Raw genomic sequence first — 18,598 nt, forward strand, 5'->3', positions numbered from 1 at the left:
ACGATTAATAACAGCACTTAAATTTCTATATCCTGTAAAATGTCGATGTCACGTAGGTATACGTCGTACGTCATGCCAACAAAATCGGAAACTATATGGATTGGCAAAGCATTTAATTTAGTGCTGTTATACGTCATACGTTAAATAAAAATCTTAAAGCTTAAATTTTTGGAGAGAAAATTAATTACGTTTTTTCTCTATACATAAATATATAGAAAAAAAATTGCTAGAAATCTTAAAAAGTATTTGATCGTAATACACGTATATGTGGGCGTCACTTTTAAGAGACGTTTCGCTTATATATCTTATAATACTTTCTACACGCGATAAGAGGATAGAACGTGTCAGACGATCCCGACGGAAAATTGCCTGATAGAAGTGTCGATTTCAAAATAAAAGTATTAGTAGCTTGTACGTGATCACGCTTTTTAATATGATATTTTCATGTTTCTTATGCCGTCGGAGTGCCTTTCGCATTAAGAATATTTTTCCATAAAAATTAATAAGTACGCTTGTAGGGATATGTAGATCTGAAGAAAAGTAGTCTGCAGTGATATAAAATGTTGTAACATCTTCTTACCAAGATCTAAAGTAAAAGAATTATACACACAGAGACTACATAATTAGCAGCAAAATATTCACAATTTAATAGAAAGCATGATATTTGTAGCTATTAGCATTATAATGTCTGTGTGAAATTTCTTTATTCCAAATTCTATAACTTCCAACAAAGTAATAAACAACTAGATTTTTCGCTCGCGCGAAAAATATAACATATTTATAATAATACATAGAATAAATTATTTATATATAGTTATTGACTACCTTATATTTAATTAGTTTCATAGAAACGGGCAATTTTTATTATATCATGTCAAATTATTACAGTTTAAGAGAGCAAGCTCAATTTAAGAGAGCAAATCAGATGCTTCTATATATTTTAGGATTGGATACAGAGAGAAACTTCGTGATTTGTGTAATAAAAGAAAAATAAATGTAGAATAATAATTAATAGTTTAAATTGGAAAATTACAGGGCGATTGAGCTATTAAAAAGAGATAGCTATACATGCAGTTTAGCATAACCGTGCCATGAGGTCGTTCCCACGATTGGGACGCCTAACAGAAGACATCTAAATCTAGTACTCCTCCGAGGTTAAAACCATTTCCATGAAAGAACGGAGTGCCGCGGCCGTGCCAACACAGCGCGGCTTCTAACGAATAGCACGTGTGTGCGAGACTACTATACCTATATATATATGCGGGGAAATAACGTTTCGAGTGAAAAATTCGAGTTTCAAGGTACGAACACCCCGGAGGCGGAGATGCGAGTAACGTACATACCTACGAAAGAATCCGAACGGTCGGAAAGAAATTCCCCGCGGATTTAGGAGGCGTAACAGGTGATTCTTCCTCATCGCAGGACACGTCTCCGTGGCACTTTGTGTGAAATATGATTTAGCTACGACCTTACATCGCAATTAACATCGGTGAATAAAAGCAATAACCGTCCATTACTCATCTCGGTAAAAAAAATAATGATTTATGCTCGTTATACGTCGCTATATGAGATATTAAGTCAACCAAAAGATATACAAATATTATTATAACCTTTAAAAATTGTCACTCAAAACTTATAATTTCTTTTTAATTTGTAGATTATTATAAGTATGATATATGAGAGATTTATGTTTGTACCATGGCACAAAGCAGTGTTCATAAATCAGATTACAAAGACTTTTTCAAGATACGCCTTGCATAAAAAGGCGAATTCTGAGTAATACCTTATTCAGATTAATACCTTACGTTTGCGCTAATTAAATTGTTCGTATGTACCCATACTGATGCCATCGGACAAATTATTTTACAGAGTTCGGTATATGAATTATTGCGGTTTCTCTCTATACGAGCTTTGCGTCGCTCAGATGTCGCATTTAATATATACGGATGGAGAAAAGCAACGTGCATTGCTACGACTCGGTGATTTCTCGCGCCCGCGTTCGCCAGGCAAGGGGATTATACTTAAAGCAGGATAGGAACCCTGACTCTCTTCTCCCTCTTTGCCCTTCACTATACTACCTGAATATTATGAGACCCACCGGCACGCCAGGTTTGCCCGGCCACGTAATTCTGTCCTTTCAGAAGAATCTCGACAGGTTTTATTTCCCAGCAGGTATAAATACCTGAGAGCCTAGGCGTACGATTCCTAGCGGAGGAGGATCGCCATCCGTTCGTAGACAAACCTCCCGCCACGATGTTTCGACATGAATGAACAACGATAATCGTGATAACTAAAGAACGATGTAATTATAGTTAATTGACATCAGGGTAATGGGTGTAATATTTTTAAAAGATTTTCTACAAATTTTTATACAGAGTGAATCTCTAGAAGCAAAACAGTTAAATGTTTTTTCTGTCAATTGAAGACGCAAAGAAATACTAAGTATAATTTAGAACTCGAGAAAATAATTACTAATTTCACTATTTTGTAAGGTCTTCATAAATTGAAAAGTTTATGCATACATATATTTACACATAGAATGAAATTATTTCGTCGTTCTAGTATATAATAAACAGCAAGATGCAAATATAACTTTATGAAGAGTTATTGAAAATAAATGGCGTTCTCCTATTTCGTTTTAGCAAAATAGCATGCATAAACGAATTTCTTGTGAAAAAAAACGCGAGAAAAGATCAGGTTTTTCATCTCTCATTTTTCATCTCATGCCAATACTTAATCTGATTACTGATTATGTTACAAATTAATTACCTGTGTGTTACAAACGAATATCATAATCGGATGATAAAGAAAAGTAAATCCACGACCATGTTTTTTTAATAATCATATATTACACAAAGAGATTTTATATAATATATATTTATATTAAAAGGAGAGAAGAAATTAAGGTCGATGCTTGAAAAAAAAAAAAAAAATATATATATATATATATTCAAGCATCGACCTTAATTCCTTCTCTCCTTTTTTCTGCAAATAGAATATTGTTCATGACAGTCTTTTCGTAATTAAAATCTAATACACCATATATATGAAGAAAAAGATAAGTACTGAGAAACGCTTAAAATCGCTGAATCGAAAACGAATTAAGCGTTGATTGTATCAAATATTTACGCGCTTTTGCCTAGGTCTCTTTCCCTTTCTCTCTCTCTCTCTCTCTCTCTCTTTCTCTTTCTCATCCCGTCGTCATTAGCAACATCCAATTAACGAATATTTTCGATTCGTCGATCAAAAAGGGTTTTCATCATGAACGGAAAAATCGTACGACATTGCACGATCAGACGAGCGAGCAAATTTTTCTGTTTAATGGCTCTCTATTCTCTATTCTATTCGTACACTCGATTCGCTGATTCACGATGCAATTCCGATCGATGCGTTGTCAATTAAACCAGTGCAAGAACCAATGACCGGAAGTAATAGTCTATCGAGAATCGTGGAAAAGATCTCTAACTGAGATGCGCGTGTCAGTCTTGCGTCGTGCCCCGCGGAAATGCGCTTTTAATATTCATCACTCGCTGTTACATGTTTTCTCATAGACATATTAAAAGCGTCGTTACTTGAACACACGACGTGTAAAAAAATCACACGATAAAAGTTATAACACGAAGCCACAAAGCTAACAAGACACTTTTGTTTACCTTATTAAAAGCATAAATTTTATTTCGAAGCAAATCTTTATTTCGAAGCGAAAGTATCCGTCTTTTATCTGTTTAAAAAAGCGGAAAGATAATCTTGCATAGTTCAGCGAACAATATTTAAAAATTCGGTAACACCGCGTCACCCCAACGCGTATATTACAATTCACGTCTGCAGGCTCTACCGCGTCGAACAAATGGGATTGTCAATCATTTGCCTCTCGAACTGGAAACTTTGGGGGACAACTTTCGGTCAATCGCTCATTACACGTGACAACAGAGCTGACACATATCGCCGAGAACGCGTTGCGAGGACGCAACTCTGAATTAATGCAACGTGGACAGGTCGAGATACGCGAGACAGAGACAGGTCGAAGCGAGCGTGCGGCTGGCGAGCGTACGCGTCGCATACACACGTATACAGCACGCGGTCGGATTTACGTCAACGTATCTATCTATTATAGCCATGCGGCATCGGGCGATGCCTTGCCTGTCGGCGCGAAAGCGCGATTGCGTGAGCGCGAAACCCAGCCATACGCGAAATCTCGCTGCACGATTCTCGTTGTGAACGGGTCCTTATGATCGAAACGCAGGTAGGCATACCGGTCACGCGCCCACGCACGCGCGTACATGCCTATACGTGCGTGTGTGGGCGACTAGCTCTGACGGCCGAAGGTGGACACTTTTCGAACATATGTGCACGGTGTATTGAGACGTTTTCCACGACGGAAACGCTCGCGGTTGGGAAAATGCATAGCTGTAGCGGAAGAACATTAGTCCGGGCGATTTATTAACGGGTAAGCGTCGCGCGGCGAGCGATTCGCGATTAACTTAACGCTCGGTTGTGCATTATAATGTTCGTGCATGGAGCGACGCGACGTCGTATATCAGTGCGTTCGGCGCACCTGCGCTTTTTTCTGCGGATTATAATTTAATTTGCTATACGTCGTTGAGCAAGTTTATTGGCTCCGTGTCTTTACTTTAATGCGTGTCGCCAATCTTTCATGGCGTTCCTGATGGATCGATTAGAGATACACGTTTAAATCACTGAAAACAACGGATATAAAATATCAAAATTCAATGCTGCGCAAAAATTGAAATACATATATATCGCAAGAGATAAAGGAATCAATATTTTATAAATAAATCGTATTTATATGTAAATATTGTATTGTATAATTTATACTATTATTAGTATATTCCGTACATAAAATTTGGCCACGTGATGATATTACTAATATTTTTTCTAGAATTTTAGCTTAAGAGGTTACGCTCGTTATAGTTTTTCAATATACTTTCGCTAATTAACTATTAATTTCGCAGTAAATGATGTATAATGTTCTGCACGTGACTCGAATAAACTTGAATTAAAAGGAAGCTTAAATTAGACTTCGGCAGCGCGCTTCCGATCTTCAATTAATTTTGTCTGACCGTTCCCTCCCCTCTCCTTCGTATTGATTTCGCCCCGCTTTATTTAATTTAAACGAGAAGCTGATGATACTTTTTGATAAAACTTCGTTTAACTCAATTTTCATTGTCGTCGATGCGCGAAATGTATTTAAAGCAATCTTCATTCTTTCTCTCTGGATCTTATTCTGTCATTTTTAATAAGAGTCAACTATATACCATTTGCATAAAAATGAGAAGCTCGCGCACGAAGAGCTCTGAATATTTGATCGTTGGTAGAGATTAATTCTATCTAATGACATTACTCACGATCAAAGTGTACGAAATTGCAATGAGATCGCGCGTCGTAATTAAAGTTTTGAACCTTTTAAAGTTACCTACTCTTTTTATCATTAAAACTTCACAGAGTTGATTCAATCTCGCCATATAAATGTGCGTATACATCTGGATAATTTCCAATTTAAAATACGGTACCTCTTAAATTTAATAGATTTGTTTTCAAATTAACAATAATCAAAAATGTTTACTTACTTTCCGTTGAATGAACTTTGTTTTTGAAAAACGACATCGAGGAACAGAAAGAAGGGATCGATCACGATACGTCATGTTCGCATGTTGTATCGTGTCTTGGCGTGGGCCTTTTAACTTTCGTTTAACACGCCCACGCACAGTTCTCGCGGTGTACAACACTTTCGGTTCGCTAACTTCAGTCGCGGCGTTTGAATTATTCAGCGGAATTATTTATGAAGTTTCGAGATGACAAGATCGAAAATATATTAAATTCACACGCGGCTCCGTTCGGCTGCGAATCGCTGGCACACAATACGCACATTTATAAAGAATAATGTTTGCCGCACACGCGCGCATAACACTTAATAGTACTTAGTAATAGGTTTACCCCTTTGAAATGGAAGCCCGTCTTTACGAGATGTAAACTCGAACTGCCCCATTAATTACGATCATATCTCTCGTTGCACTCCAACGGGACTGCGGCGTGCGCTCGTAAGTGTAATTGATATTGCGTTAGGATTAACGATAATTTAAGTGCTTTAATTGAATTCTCGGCGCGTAATTCACGGCGCGTAATTATCGCTTTACAATTCGCGTTGCATAATCGGAATACTAACGCAATGTGACATTTCTTAAGACTCGCGGCAACCGTAAAAAAATATTTATATGATATTTATATGGTTAATGTAATATTTCTATGATTAAATTCACTGCCTTAGTTTGCCAAATACGAGCAAAATTTTATCCACGAGTGAAGCATTTCTAAATGAATATTATACGAAATGCCGCAAGTTTTCTGTGTTTTTTACACACACACACACACACACACACACACACACACACACACACACACACATCAAATAAAGAAACTTTTTTATATTTAAATTACATATCCAAATTTTTTTTATTTACATTTTTCGGAAACCTTCGAAGCGCTGCCATGGTAAAATTGAGAAATAAACATCAAAAAAATATGGTTTGTCCAATGGAAAGATGAGAAGCAGCTTGATTTCGCTTAGACGATATTTTGAAGTAGAAGCCATGGAAAAAGCCTTTTCATTGCCTATCCACATGGAAATAGCGCGGGAGTCTAGCTGGCGGATCTACATGAATATGTAAACTATGCAAGTCGTATTAGTATCATGCATCTCCGCAACGCGCATACTACCGCGCATATATCGGAAAATACTGAAAAGTTTCGCGCACAAAGGATGCCGAGACACGTCGTAAAGCGTGCTCGCCATGCCGTGCGCGACGATGCTTTCCGCGTTAACTTTGTTCATAAAATTTCACAATGCCACGAGCATTTAGAAGCAGGTCTTGTCGTAACTCTTACTTTAGATCCCATAACATTCATAATTCTATTTTTAATTGACTTATCTATACGTATATATAACGAGCCTCGTGATATACGTTGTTGCAATAAAAGTTGGTCTTATTGTTTTTCCACTAACAATCTTATTTTAAGAAAAACAATTGTTTTTCCGCGTACCATGCGCTTTAAATATTCTAATGTTTAAATCATTACCCGATCGAAAAGGAAGAAAGCGAAAAATACTTGGACTTTGAAAACCATCAAATATTTATTTCAGTCTTTGAAGCCTTTCTAGGGCATTGAGCCTGCAGGCGCGTTTGCCTTTAAGCGATCCGATCTTACACATGCTATATACATGTATCTGGAACCCGCATTGCTTATACTACTCGAAAAGGAGTCTTTTAATTGGCGGCATAGTTAGAGGGACCAGGCAACATACCGCAAATTTGCATGGAGAGGCAGGAGGGATATAAAAAAGGAAGAGGAAAAGAAGGGCGGAGCAGGATTGCCTTTTAAGGCGGCGAATCAGCGAGATTTAAAGGGTTACGAGAAGTCGCGGCGACATCGAACGGCACAAGAGGCTATTAGCGTAATTAGCCGACTACCTGTGGCCATCGGACAATCCGTGATCTCACGCAGATACCGAAATAAGAGCGACGAAATTAATGAGGCGTAAATCGTGGAGATATGTTTTAATTAATGTGCCGACGCGGAAATTCGTGTTGTCGAGGGCTTGAGAAAAACGATCGGGTGAAACGAAACGGCGTTAATGAAGCCCGGATATCAGGAGCACGTAATGATGCGGCATAAAAAATGTTGTAAAATGTCAACAAACCAATATTTCTAATTATAAGATAAATCGACGTTACATAACAATGTATAAATCTTAAAAATAGCGAAAGTAATGAAAGTGAGATATGTTGTGCGTAATTCGAAAATATAGTAAATCAATTTAACCCGAGATTTGTTTGTTGTTAAATACTGGAATAAAGCAATGAGCAATGCGATAAATCTTACGCGATTCTGTTCCGCGTCGCCCAATGAAAATTTATATGTACAATGAGAGGCGGAACATTCATTTTATTTCGCAGGAAACCACAAATTTTCTGCGTACTCGGAGTCGTTAAATAAATAAATACGCTTTGATCGCGAACACGCTGTTTCGCTCAAAGCGGATACTGCGCGCGCGATATGCCGCATTGCATAGTATTTTAGTGAATTTACACGCATATGTAGCTTTAACCGTGCCGGCATATTAAGGTAGGCGTCTCGCTACGTGCTAGTCATGTGACTGGTTTGTAGGTTTTACGTTCAGAAATATATTTCGGGCAATTTTTGCTAAGGGAAAATAATTTTATGACGTATGGTGTAAAATTTCATACGTGACAAGTATGTTACTTTTTCCAAATTATGTGATTTTTTCATTCGACTCCGTTTGATCAGCTGATCATGCGAGTCGTCGAGAAAGGTTACAAGTGAGAAAAATACTTTTCGATTGAATTTTGACGCGTACTGAGAAAGGGGTTTCAAAACGCATGACAGGGGGTGTCAATCACTATCCACGTCGGCTAAGAAAGACGAGCCCATACCTGCAACTACAGTGATTAGCCAGCGGCGTTGCAAAGTCTTCCCAACCTCACCCTCGACCAAAAAATGTCTGCTCGATTACCGCATTTCACTAAGATAAACTAAAAAATTAGCAGCGAAATCTCTGGTAAACTATATATTTTATGGTGCGTCGGATTCTTCGAAATCTAATGTAGAAAAAGCAATGTTGTTTCTCACTCATCTAATCGAAAAATGCGAAATATGTGATTGAAACCGTGATAAAGCCTTCTTTTTCTGGCCGTCTGTATGAAGTAATGCAAACGTTGTGATTTCGAGATCGACTTTCTAGAGTAAATAGTCGGTAAGGAGCCACAGAAAAAATCGACTGCAAAGCTGATCAATAATTTGATATAAAATCCGAAATCGAAAACTTTATCTAATCCATGCCCTGACGAGACGACTACCTTAAATCCGTCACGCATCGTGAGCATCGTTCTAAATAAATTTATTATGAAATAAAAAGAGATCTTTCAATATATAGGCTTGACTTACTCTATCCGATACGACACGTGTAATTTTCTTGCGACAGTTGTAGACTTCGCAGACGCCGCGCACATTCACCTCCGTTTCACGCGCACGACCGATCATTCGCGTGCGACCTACACGACGGGAAATACCTACGGGAATGCGCACTGCATGGAAAGGTGACGTAATATATTAGAAACGCCTCTCTTTATCGCGCGAGATAATGCATCATTAAATCCATGTTGCTGCACGCACGGCCACGTAATAGCCGATGCGCTTTCGATCGTAAACTCTCGCATTGCAATTTTAAATACTACGTTCCGATGTCTGCTGCTCTTTTACGTCCTCGTCCAATTACGACATAACTGTCTAAACTTTAATCGTACAATTAAGGTATTAACTTAACGATCCGTTGCACGCTGCGAGCTTATTTCACCTGCTTGAAAGAAACAATGCCTAAAACCATTCTACTTTTGCTTTTTACGAAAGAGAGGAATAGAGTGTAAATAAGAGTAGAATGTTACTATGAGAGAATTATGTTGTCATAATATCAAAGTCCAATTGACGCTAATCGTACTGAGTCATTTCTCAACGCTCAACCACGGCCGATCAATGACTATGTAATTATTTTATTTTACATTCTTCACACGCAAGCCTCGTACCACAATGTTAATGAATCACGACGCATCCATTCCATGATCGCTCTAGCTATAACAGCTATAACTAGCTATAACAGATTGTCTTGTCTACGAAATTTATTTTTTTTATTTTTTTCACCAAAAAGATATCCATCTAAATCACTTCACATTTAATCCTTAAAATATTGCACAAAATCAATATCTTTCATCCAATCTTCTCTCCATTTGTGAAATGAAAATTTTATTACAGTTATAAAATAATCTTGATTCTTAAGAATAATACACATGTTTAGCAGTTGCCCGTTAACTTGGCTTGTTCCAGAATAAGAGTTAATCTCGAGAAGACGAGGGAAATGTAGGAACAAACAATTCCAATATTTTCGAAATGAAACATTCCCTCGAACATTCCTATCTCATGAAACTTTTGAGTGCTGAACTTCTCACGACCTTACTACGATTTTCACGAAGACGACGAGAAGTAAGATCGCGTACCGTTGAAACTTCCGGTAACTTCCGGTATGTATGTACGGAGCGTTAGACGGGTCACGTAATTTTCCGACAAATTAGAAGATATTAAGTGCGACCGGTAAGAATGCCGCGCGTTCGGAGTCAAGAGTGCACCTTCGCAATTTCAAGTATATACAAACACTGGACGGAAGATCGAAACCGGAATGCCGTCGACCTCGGGGACAACGCCGTATGTTTTTATTTTTAATGCTTTCATTAAGGGCTATCTCGCGAGTAGTAGTGGTCGCGCGCGGAGATGTAGGTCAGTTTGCGACGCTACCACATTTCGCCTCAGGTCCGTTATTTTTACGTATTTCTCTTTTTCTTCGTGTAAAATGTAATGTGATAAAAATTATAGATGTAACACTGCCCCCTTTTCCAAAACAGAAGCCTATCATAAAAATATTAATCGAACTACGATCGCAAACTCCGATGACAAAATAATTGAGATATTTTAAATTCCTGATCTAATCTTGCTGTCAACACGCGCGTTTTTACGACATTCTCACATTGTGTCGCGGGTATTCGTTTTCTCGTGTACACGTCTCACCTTCATCCGTATACATAACACGCGTGTCGATACGTTATATCGGAATGAAAGTTGCGCATTGCCGCGAGGTGTATATTGACTTTTCTCCCGTTCGCGCATCAGGGACACACAATCTGCGGGGGCAATTATTTCGGTAAAAAAAAAACCCTACGGGCTACGAATGAATGCAACGTAGGCAAATTAGCTCGCTTTCCCATCCTCCCTGTCCGTCTGTCTGCATTTGCAGCAGGTATAAAAAACGAATGGCGCCTCGAGTCACAATATGACTGCCGGGGTATAACGAGATTGTTCCACAATGTTACTCAAAAACAAGGCAACTGAGGACAATTGAATTAATTTCTTGTATGCGGGATCGTATTCCGTGAAATATGAACGCAAGAATAGAGAGGAACCGCGAATCGATTCGTACGAGTTTCAAAGTCAGCCAGTGGCGAAATTCTATCTCGCAAACTCGCGAGAGCTGACAAAAAACGCGTTTATATATAACAAAAAGATTTCATATAAATTTCTATTAAAAGCTTTTCCTAACTTTAATATAATGCAACGAAGAATTGTAAGGATGTTGTAACAACCGTTTTTTATTAAGCGTCAGATTCATAATTCATGCATGAACCTATATAAAACAACAATTTGTCTCGTCATGATCGATCGGTGAATGCGCATGACACACGAATGTTACTCACGCGTTTAATTGGCAAAAAAAACAAGCTCAGTGGATAAATATATACTAAAAATAAAAAAAATAAATAGGGAGAGAGAGAGCGAGAGATATGTATTATGATATAATATATTATACATATATAGAACATTTTGAACATTAATGCCTAACATATTCAAGGCCTATATTCTTCTCAGAGGAGATAAGTATAGTTGGCACTGAAGGATGTCAAATAGGTAAGTCTGTAGATTTGTAGAAGGGAGAAGCCGTAAAAATGGTGTTCTGATTGAACAGTGACTAACTCGGCGCAAACAATTCGGCGCGTGTCGGATCGCATCCGTCATTCCTAATTTTGCGATGAGTGCGAGACGAATTTGCACCTGTAATGCGGTCTCCGACGACAATGATGATGATGACCACGGGCTCGGATAACGACATCCACGAAATACTCGACACCGGAACGAGCGTAATCGCGGCATTCAAAGTGATTGTTAACCATCAGCAGCTGGCAAGTAACATCAACGCCATGTCCATTTCTCTCCGTCGACAGCAACAAATATTCGCGATAGCGAAATTAAGGAGAACGAGACGGCGCGGCGACAAAAAGATTGCGAGAGCGCGTGGCTTCCTGGCTCGTATATAGGTATATCTAATTGCAAGGTGCGACACGTATCGCTTAACACACACCCACACACACAGCTGCGTAATCACTTTAGAATACATTCTCGGAGTTAGCATTTAACGAAGAGAATATATTATAATTTCTATATATTTCGTTTTATAAATTTTTTAAAAATAATAAGAGTAAATGTCTTCATCTCACTATCTGTAAAGTTGCCATGTGTGGTAAAAAAAATTACATATAACATTTGAAATCGAAATAAAAATATAATAGTATCATAAAATAATAACAACTTTCATATTTGGTGTATGCATGCTTTATAGCAAAAAGCTGTAACAGTATATGCTGATCCCGCGTCGCGCTACTTTACGCCGGAGAAATATTCATTTTATTTCACCGGAGTTAAATTTTAAACAGGATCTCCCCGGGACGGGGTCTCGAGGTATAAGGAAGGGTCGTCCAGGATTTAATTTAAGTTTCGCTGCAAGTTCGCGCGCCAGGTCGAGCGGCATATAATTCCGCACGTATTCCACCGGCATATAATTCCGCACGTTGTTTCGCGCGTTAGAAATGAACGAACGGAACATCGCAGTCGGTGCCGTCCGTCGGCGTCGGTTGCGAGCTTCTGACGGCACGTATAGGGCAACCGCTGCGCTGTACGCCGATGACGCGGGTACCTATATAGCTAATGCGCGCCAGATAACGACGATAACGAGACGCTTGACACTCAAAACGAGCACACTCGGTGTATCGCACCCGATGTGAAGCAACTGTTAAGCAACGACGGCGAAGGCTTGAAGCGCAACACCGGCAGCGTGGCGCCCTTCTCGCGCAATCTATCACTATACCAGCGATTTATCTGCACACCCGCTTCTTCGTATATACTCTAAACTGATATTACTTCACCCTTCCCCCTCCTCCCAGTATCGGATTGTTCTCTTATGGGGTTTCAAGAACTTCCATTTACATTTATTGTATACGTAAGAAACACATCCCAAGAAACCGAATACAAAAATACGAGAACACTTGAAAATGTATTTGGATACATTTAGCATCGGCTGATATTAAGGAAACGTAATTCCATTATTGCACAAAAAATTAAGAAGGATTCGTTTTATTCAGAAAATAAAAGTTTTCTTTCTCATAGAAATTAAAATTTATATCGCATAAAAATACCGTTTGTAAAAATAATTTAAAATAATGTCAAAATAAAAACTCAACGTGTAACGATGGGTTAAATCCGACGGACCACTGAGATCGTCGGCGTGCGAATTACCAGTTTCCATCGGCGTCGCCGTGATTTGCGATACTCCGTTGGCACCGCCAGGCCTAGATCTTTAACGTCGGCGTAAATTTATCGCGCCGTGCCGCGTCGGCGACCAAGGTAAATCAAATTAGAAACGTATTCGCGATACGACGTATTCAGCGCGCGGCAGCCTAGATCCGTGGCGAAGATTATTTTAAGAGGCAGCCTCAAGGCGGCGAGACGCCATCGGAGCGATGAATATGAAATGCGCGAAAGAACTATGCTGAATCGTTACTCTAAATCCTTTCGCCGAGTCGGTGCTCTGCATAACGAGAAAATGACTCTCGGTAGTCTCGGTGCAACTCTCTCTCTCTCTCCTTCTCTCTTTCCATGTCTGTTTCTCTTTCACGTGCGAGAGATTCACTTAACTCCTCGCCACGAAAACCGCAAAATGCCTTTCAAACTGGAATCATCAGCCACACGTTTCTGCGCTTCCTCAATCTCATGTGCGATACTACGTGCACTTTAAATGTATTTCTGGAGCGTCTATGTTACATTTCTCTCATCTAGTACCTTCAAAAACTTTTTACTCATTTTACACACATAGTTGATACAGTTGGTGGAAAAATATCACGCCAATTTCCATGTTCATTACGAGACGTCCGCTACATGATATCGTGATTAACAAAAACTTTTTTATATGTCATGTTCTTCTATATAATATGGATGCAATTATGCGATAAAGAGCCAAACATCATTTTCGTGGATAGGTTTTCTAAAATCGCGTATAACACATGGAATTATATTTGAGAAGAGTTATAGTTCAGTCATTATATTTGAGACAACGTTGGCGCAGAATTTCACTTCTGATTTTTCGTGAAAACTCTAACGAAGAAAAAGTAAGGTTTTTAGAATTAATTCCACACTGCAAAATTATGTCCAGGGCTCGATTCTTGAATTTATTCGCAAGAGAAACGTATGCGCAAATATTGTTCTTACAGAAAAGTTGCAAGTCAATTGGCTATCGCATAGCTTTTAAACCAATCAACGTTGCAACGTTTGTGTAAGAGCAGAATTTTCGCATATACGTTTCTCTTGCGAATAAATTCAAGAATTGAGCCCCATATAATCTTCCATATATTCTCTTATTTCACAAAAGGGATCAAACTAAAACTACCTGTTTACAATTCCGTGAAACGATTTCGTTTTAATCCGGGAACAGCGCGACGGCGAATTTCTATCGAGCGCCAACTCGAATCTCGCGTGCAGGATGCCTAAGCTCTTTCATAAGACCCTGTATTTGAACCCCGTCACATCGCTCCCATCGCTCCGGCGAGCAACGCGTCGACCGGAAGGCTCGCCTTATTTCTCCGGCAACTTCGGCCGAGGGAGAGATAAATCCCGTCAACGCGTTCGCGGCAACTTCCGAGCTCGCGGAACCGAATAACGGATATTACGGAGGTGAAGGCTCCCGGCTTCGGGAGAGCGAGCGACAACTCCGCGAGACTCGAATAAACCACGAATTGTATACCGCGTGCCCGACCGTCACGCAATATCCCGGGAGAACGGAAGAGACACACGTGGGGCCGCGGTTACACAAACGTCGCTTTAAACGCGAGTGCCTGTTTGATGTGTACTTACTCCAACATTCGCGCGCGCAGAATATTTCGCTGTCCCGATGGGATATAGAGAACACCCGCGGGATGTTTTAGTTTACAAGCCCGACACGTTACTTAAGGGCATGTAACTAAATTTCCGCGCACAAATACATAATTTATGCAACAAGTTTGTTAATCTCGCATGCGCCGCTGTACTTGTTGAAATTTTTGCGTTTTCTTCTATAAAAAAAAAAAAGAATACTCAAATATCTCTCTCTCGGTCTCTCTTCTTCAATCGCATAAATCTATTTCTTACCTATTTCATTATTACAATCATCTATAAATATTCTTATTGGATGATTATTATAAACTGTAAAAGAGAGTTAAGAATTTAAATACACACACGCGCGCGCGCGCGAAGTAGTTCTCGTAGTTCCTCAAACGCGAACACGAAGATAATATTCGAGACACGAAGGCCTCGATGTGCGGTTTACGTATATACGACAAAGTTACTGCAGCTGTAGAATTAATTTGAATGAGATCGAAACTACGGGATGTGTGGATATAACCAGTGAATATAGTTCAGGATTGCGGCAGGATAGGAAGTCGCGCGACGTTGTACGCGACGGAGATTTCTTGTTGACTAACTGCTTCTCCTCTGATGTATACTCGCTTGTCTATCCACGCGTCTCCTTCGCAGGCCGCGAACAACTCGAACCGGTACGACCGGAAAGAACCGGCAGAATTCTCTATTTCTCCCTCCGTGTCCCAGTCCCTCCACCCCTGGTCTCTGTCACCGCCAGCGTAATCTCTTCCTCCGCGCATTGTCGAAACAGGCGCACGCGTTATAATCAGATCCCGAGGCATTTAAATCTCTCGGAAAACATTGGGTCCGCGCTCGCGTACAAGTCCCCCAAGAGACGGGGGGGAGGGGGGAATTCTCTTTTCTTACGTTTGCGCAAAGGTTTAAGTATATGCTGCCGGCGTTACACGAGAATGAGGCAGTCACGTGTAGCGCTGGAATATACGCGCTGCTTTTCCCGGATTATCACCGGAACTTGTTCCATAAGCGCGAGCACGTTTATCACGCGGGTGAACGACTTTAGCCATCGAGAACCCGACACGTCCTTTCCATTTCATTCCTCGCGGCTGGAGCAAAACAACAGAGATTTTATATTACGAACGAACGATATGAAACATCAACAGGACGAGAAACAAGGACACTTTTAATACTCTATACGTACTACATTCCGATCTCGTATCTCATTTGCAGAAATAAAGCTGTTATTGTGGTGTTTTCTCTTTCTTTCATGCGGAAACATTGACGGAATGCTGATACGGAGAGGCGCGTTGTGTGTCAATAATTCCACGTCAATACGGCGAAAATGATGTATAGCGTACCGACTGGTTCTATCACGAAAAAAAAAGCACGTCGGCCCTCGAATAATACTAGTTTCAATCCGTGCGCCGCTCACCCGTGCCCGGGGCCCGGGTGCGTCGAGACGCAAATAGAATACGCGCTTTCCATTTTGTCGCGATTCTACACCCTCCCGTCAGCGTATATTTGCAGTTCGGAACACAAAGGGCGCGGGCGGCAGCGCGAGAGCGTGGTTCCCCGATTTTTCCCGGAGTGCGTGTATATTTTTCTCCGTGTAGATATGACAAATTTTGCATGCTCGAATGAGCAATCTTAAATTTTGCCGCGCGCGAGAACGCGCTGACCGGAGTGGGTTCTAAGAATAGCCCCGTTTCTCTCTCTCTCTCTCTCTCTCTCTCTCTCTCTCTCTCTCTCTCTCTCTCTCTCTCTCTCTCTCTCTCTCTCTCTCTTTCTCTCTCCCTCCCAGTTCGTCGCGATACACCTACGCGTCAATTCGGAAGATGCGAGGGAATATTAAAAAAAACACACATGTTGCGCGAAACGTTGAACAATGTTTATCTGAGAAGAGCGTAACAAACACCCCGCGCTTTCGAGTAGTTTTCACCGGGCTTCCCGTTGTTTTTCTGACGCGTCTCTATGTACATCGAGAGCTACGTCGCGCGAATAAAAAATTTCGGCGTATCGCATTCATTTAACCTCTACAAGACCGGCCCCTTTTTTTGAAACGACCTTTTTAGTTTTACTGCTAGAACATTCTTGTCCTTGTCAGTGGGTTGAACTACGAAAAAGACGGCACTTCAGCGCCTAATACTGGGCTTCCGGTCCCGCAGAGGTTAATCAAGTTAAAACGTATGTACGTATGTATATACGGACGTGCTTATCGCTACGCGGTCATCCGGCCTTATTTCGTAGAATCGAAGACGAATATGAGATCGATCCCCCTCCTCCGGCTTTCGTCCGACATTCACATACAAGAAAAACGGAGCCGCGAATAATCGCGGATCGCGCTGCGGCGGATGGTCACGTGATCGCGTCGCGTGGACAATTCGAAAACGACGCGGCGTTCGCGCCGCGAGTGTTTCTCACCTCGGGACTTCCACGTTCCACCGGCGTGAATGGCATTCGCTACGCCGCGCCGCGCCGGCGGCTCGTGTGCGTGTGTACGACGGTGTACGTGTACTGTGTACTTACCGGGCGGTCCTTGAGACTCGAGATTCCGCGCCAGCCGCGGGGACGTGCGAGCAGCATCCACCGACAATGATCCCTGGCGACGCGCGTCCCACCGCCGTCGGCGTGGAACTCTCGCGTAATGGCGTTTCTTTTGCACTGACCCGACGTGAAAAAAAAAAAAAACTCCGGAACACGGTCGTAACGACACTGACTCGCGACGTGTCCCTGATCGACGTTTCGTCACCTCGCGACAACGCGAGGCCGACCGTAGAGCGAGAACGACGCAACGACGGCACACGGCGTGACGGCAGGCTGAGAGAGGGAAGAGAGTGACGCGCGAAGTGCCTCCACGACGAAGGTCGAAGCGCGACTGATTTGAAGCGCGCCGCTCGCCGCTGTCGCGCGCGGCAACGGTTGGTTCGCCGTGAAGTGCGCGCGCCTCGCTCTCTCTCTCTCTTCCTCCCTCGTTCGCTCTCCCCTGCCCATCTTTCTCACGCTTACTCGGCGCGCGCGGAGCGAGTCCCGCGACGCGTATATACCTGTCAATCTCTCACGGGCGGTCTCGCACGATTATTTCCTACGCGCCGGCAAGTTAAACGTCGCGTCGCCCGCCTCTGTCATTCGCAATTTTATAATTTCGCCCAATTATCATATCGTGAAGTCGCCCCGGGATTAAAGCGTTAAAAAGCGCTTATTAGGCTTTTCCCGCGCGACGATATATCGATCGACGCGCGAATCGAAGAGAACGGAAAGCGGTTTTTAAATCGCGCGCGACGTATCTTCTGATTTTTTTTCTCTTCCGTTTCTTTTGTTTTTTTCCCCGCTTTTTCGCGAATATCGATATCCCGTCGACCTTGCGCGGCCTCGCATGGCATGCTCTGATTTTTGATCGCGTTCAGATATGCAATTTGCAATTTCGTTAACTCCGCTGTAATTGAAAGCCCGTTATAAAGAAGTTATAATCGTTTATTAAATGCCGCCTTGCTCGTTTACCTTTTCAGCCACATTGCGGCCACGCTGGAAACGGAAATAGTTTCGATTTTCACGCGGTATATACCATATATTTCTACCGGTCGACATCCCGTTTACATGTCAGTCTCGGGCGTCGCGTCGCATGATTATTTTTGATCCTGACAGCTTTCACTAGAATAAACGCGTTCGCGATATATGTAATTTGTAATTTTATTATCCGACGCAATTATCATCACGCGAAAGCCGTTAAAATTGTATCGAACGCCTGTTTATCCCTCGTTTTCACCACGCAAATTTGGGCCTT

At 41.3% G+C, this 18,598-nt stretch overlaps 1 protein-coding gene across 1 annotated transcript in view; it reads right to left on the bottom strand.

Moving 5' to 3' along the window:
- LOC143901014 (CD151 antigen) overlaps positions 1 to 17,696 on the bottom strand; it is a 119,029-nt gene extending 101,333 nt beyond the window's left edge. Inside the window, exon 1 of the mRNA XM_077412888.1 lies at positions 17,344 to 17,696. The gene's annotated coding sequence lies outside the window, so the exon portion shown is untranslated. The remainder of the gene's footprint in view (positions 1 to 17,343) is intronic.
- Positions 17,697 to 18,598: the final 902 nt, after the last annotated feature.

Source organism: Temnothorax americanus, unplaced genomic scaffold (assembly GCF_048541705.1).
Source record: "Temnothorax americanus isolate GAGA-0224 unplaced genomic scaffold, ASM4854170v1 Scaffold31, whole genome shotgun sequence".
Lineage (NCBI taxonomy): Eukaryota > Metazoa > Arthropoda > Insecta > Hymenoptera > Formicidae > Temnothorax > Temnothorax americanus.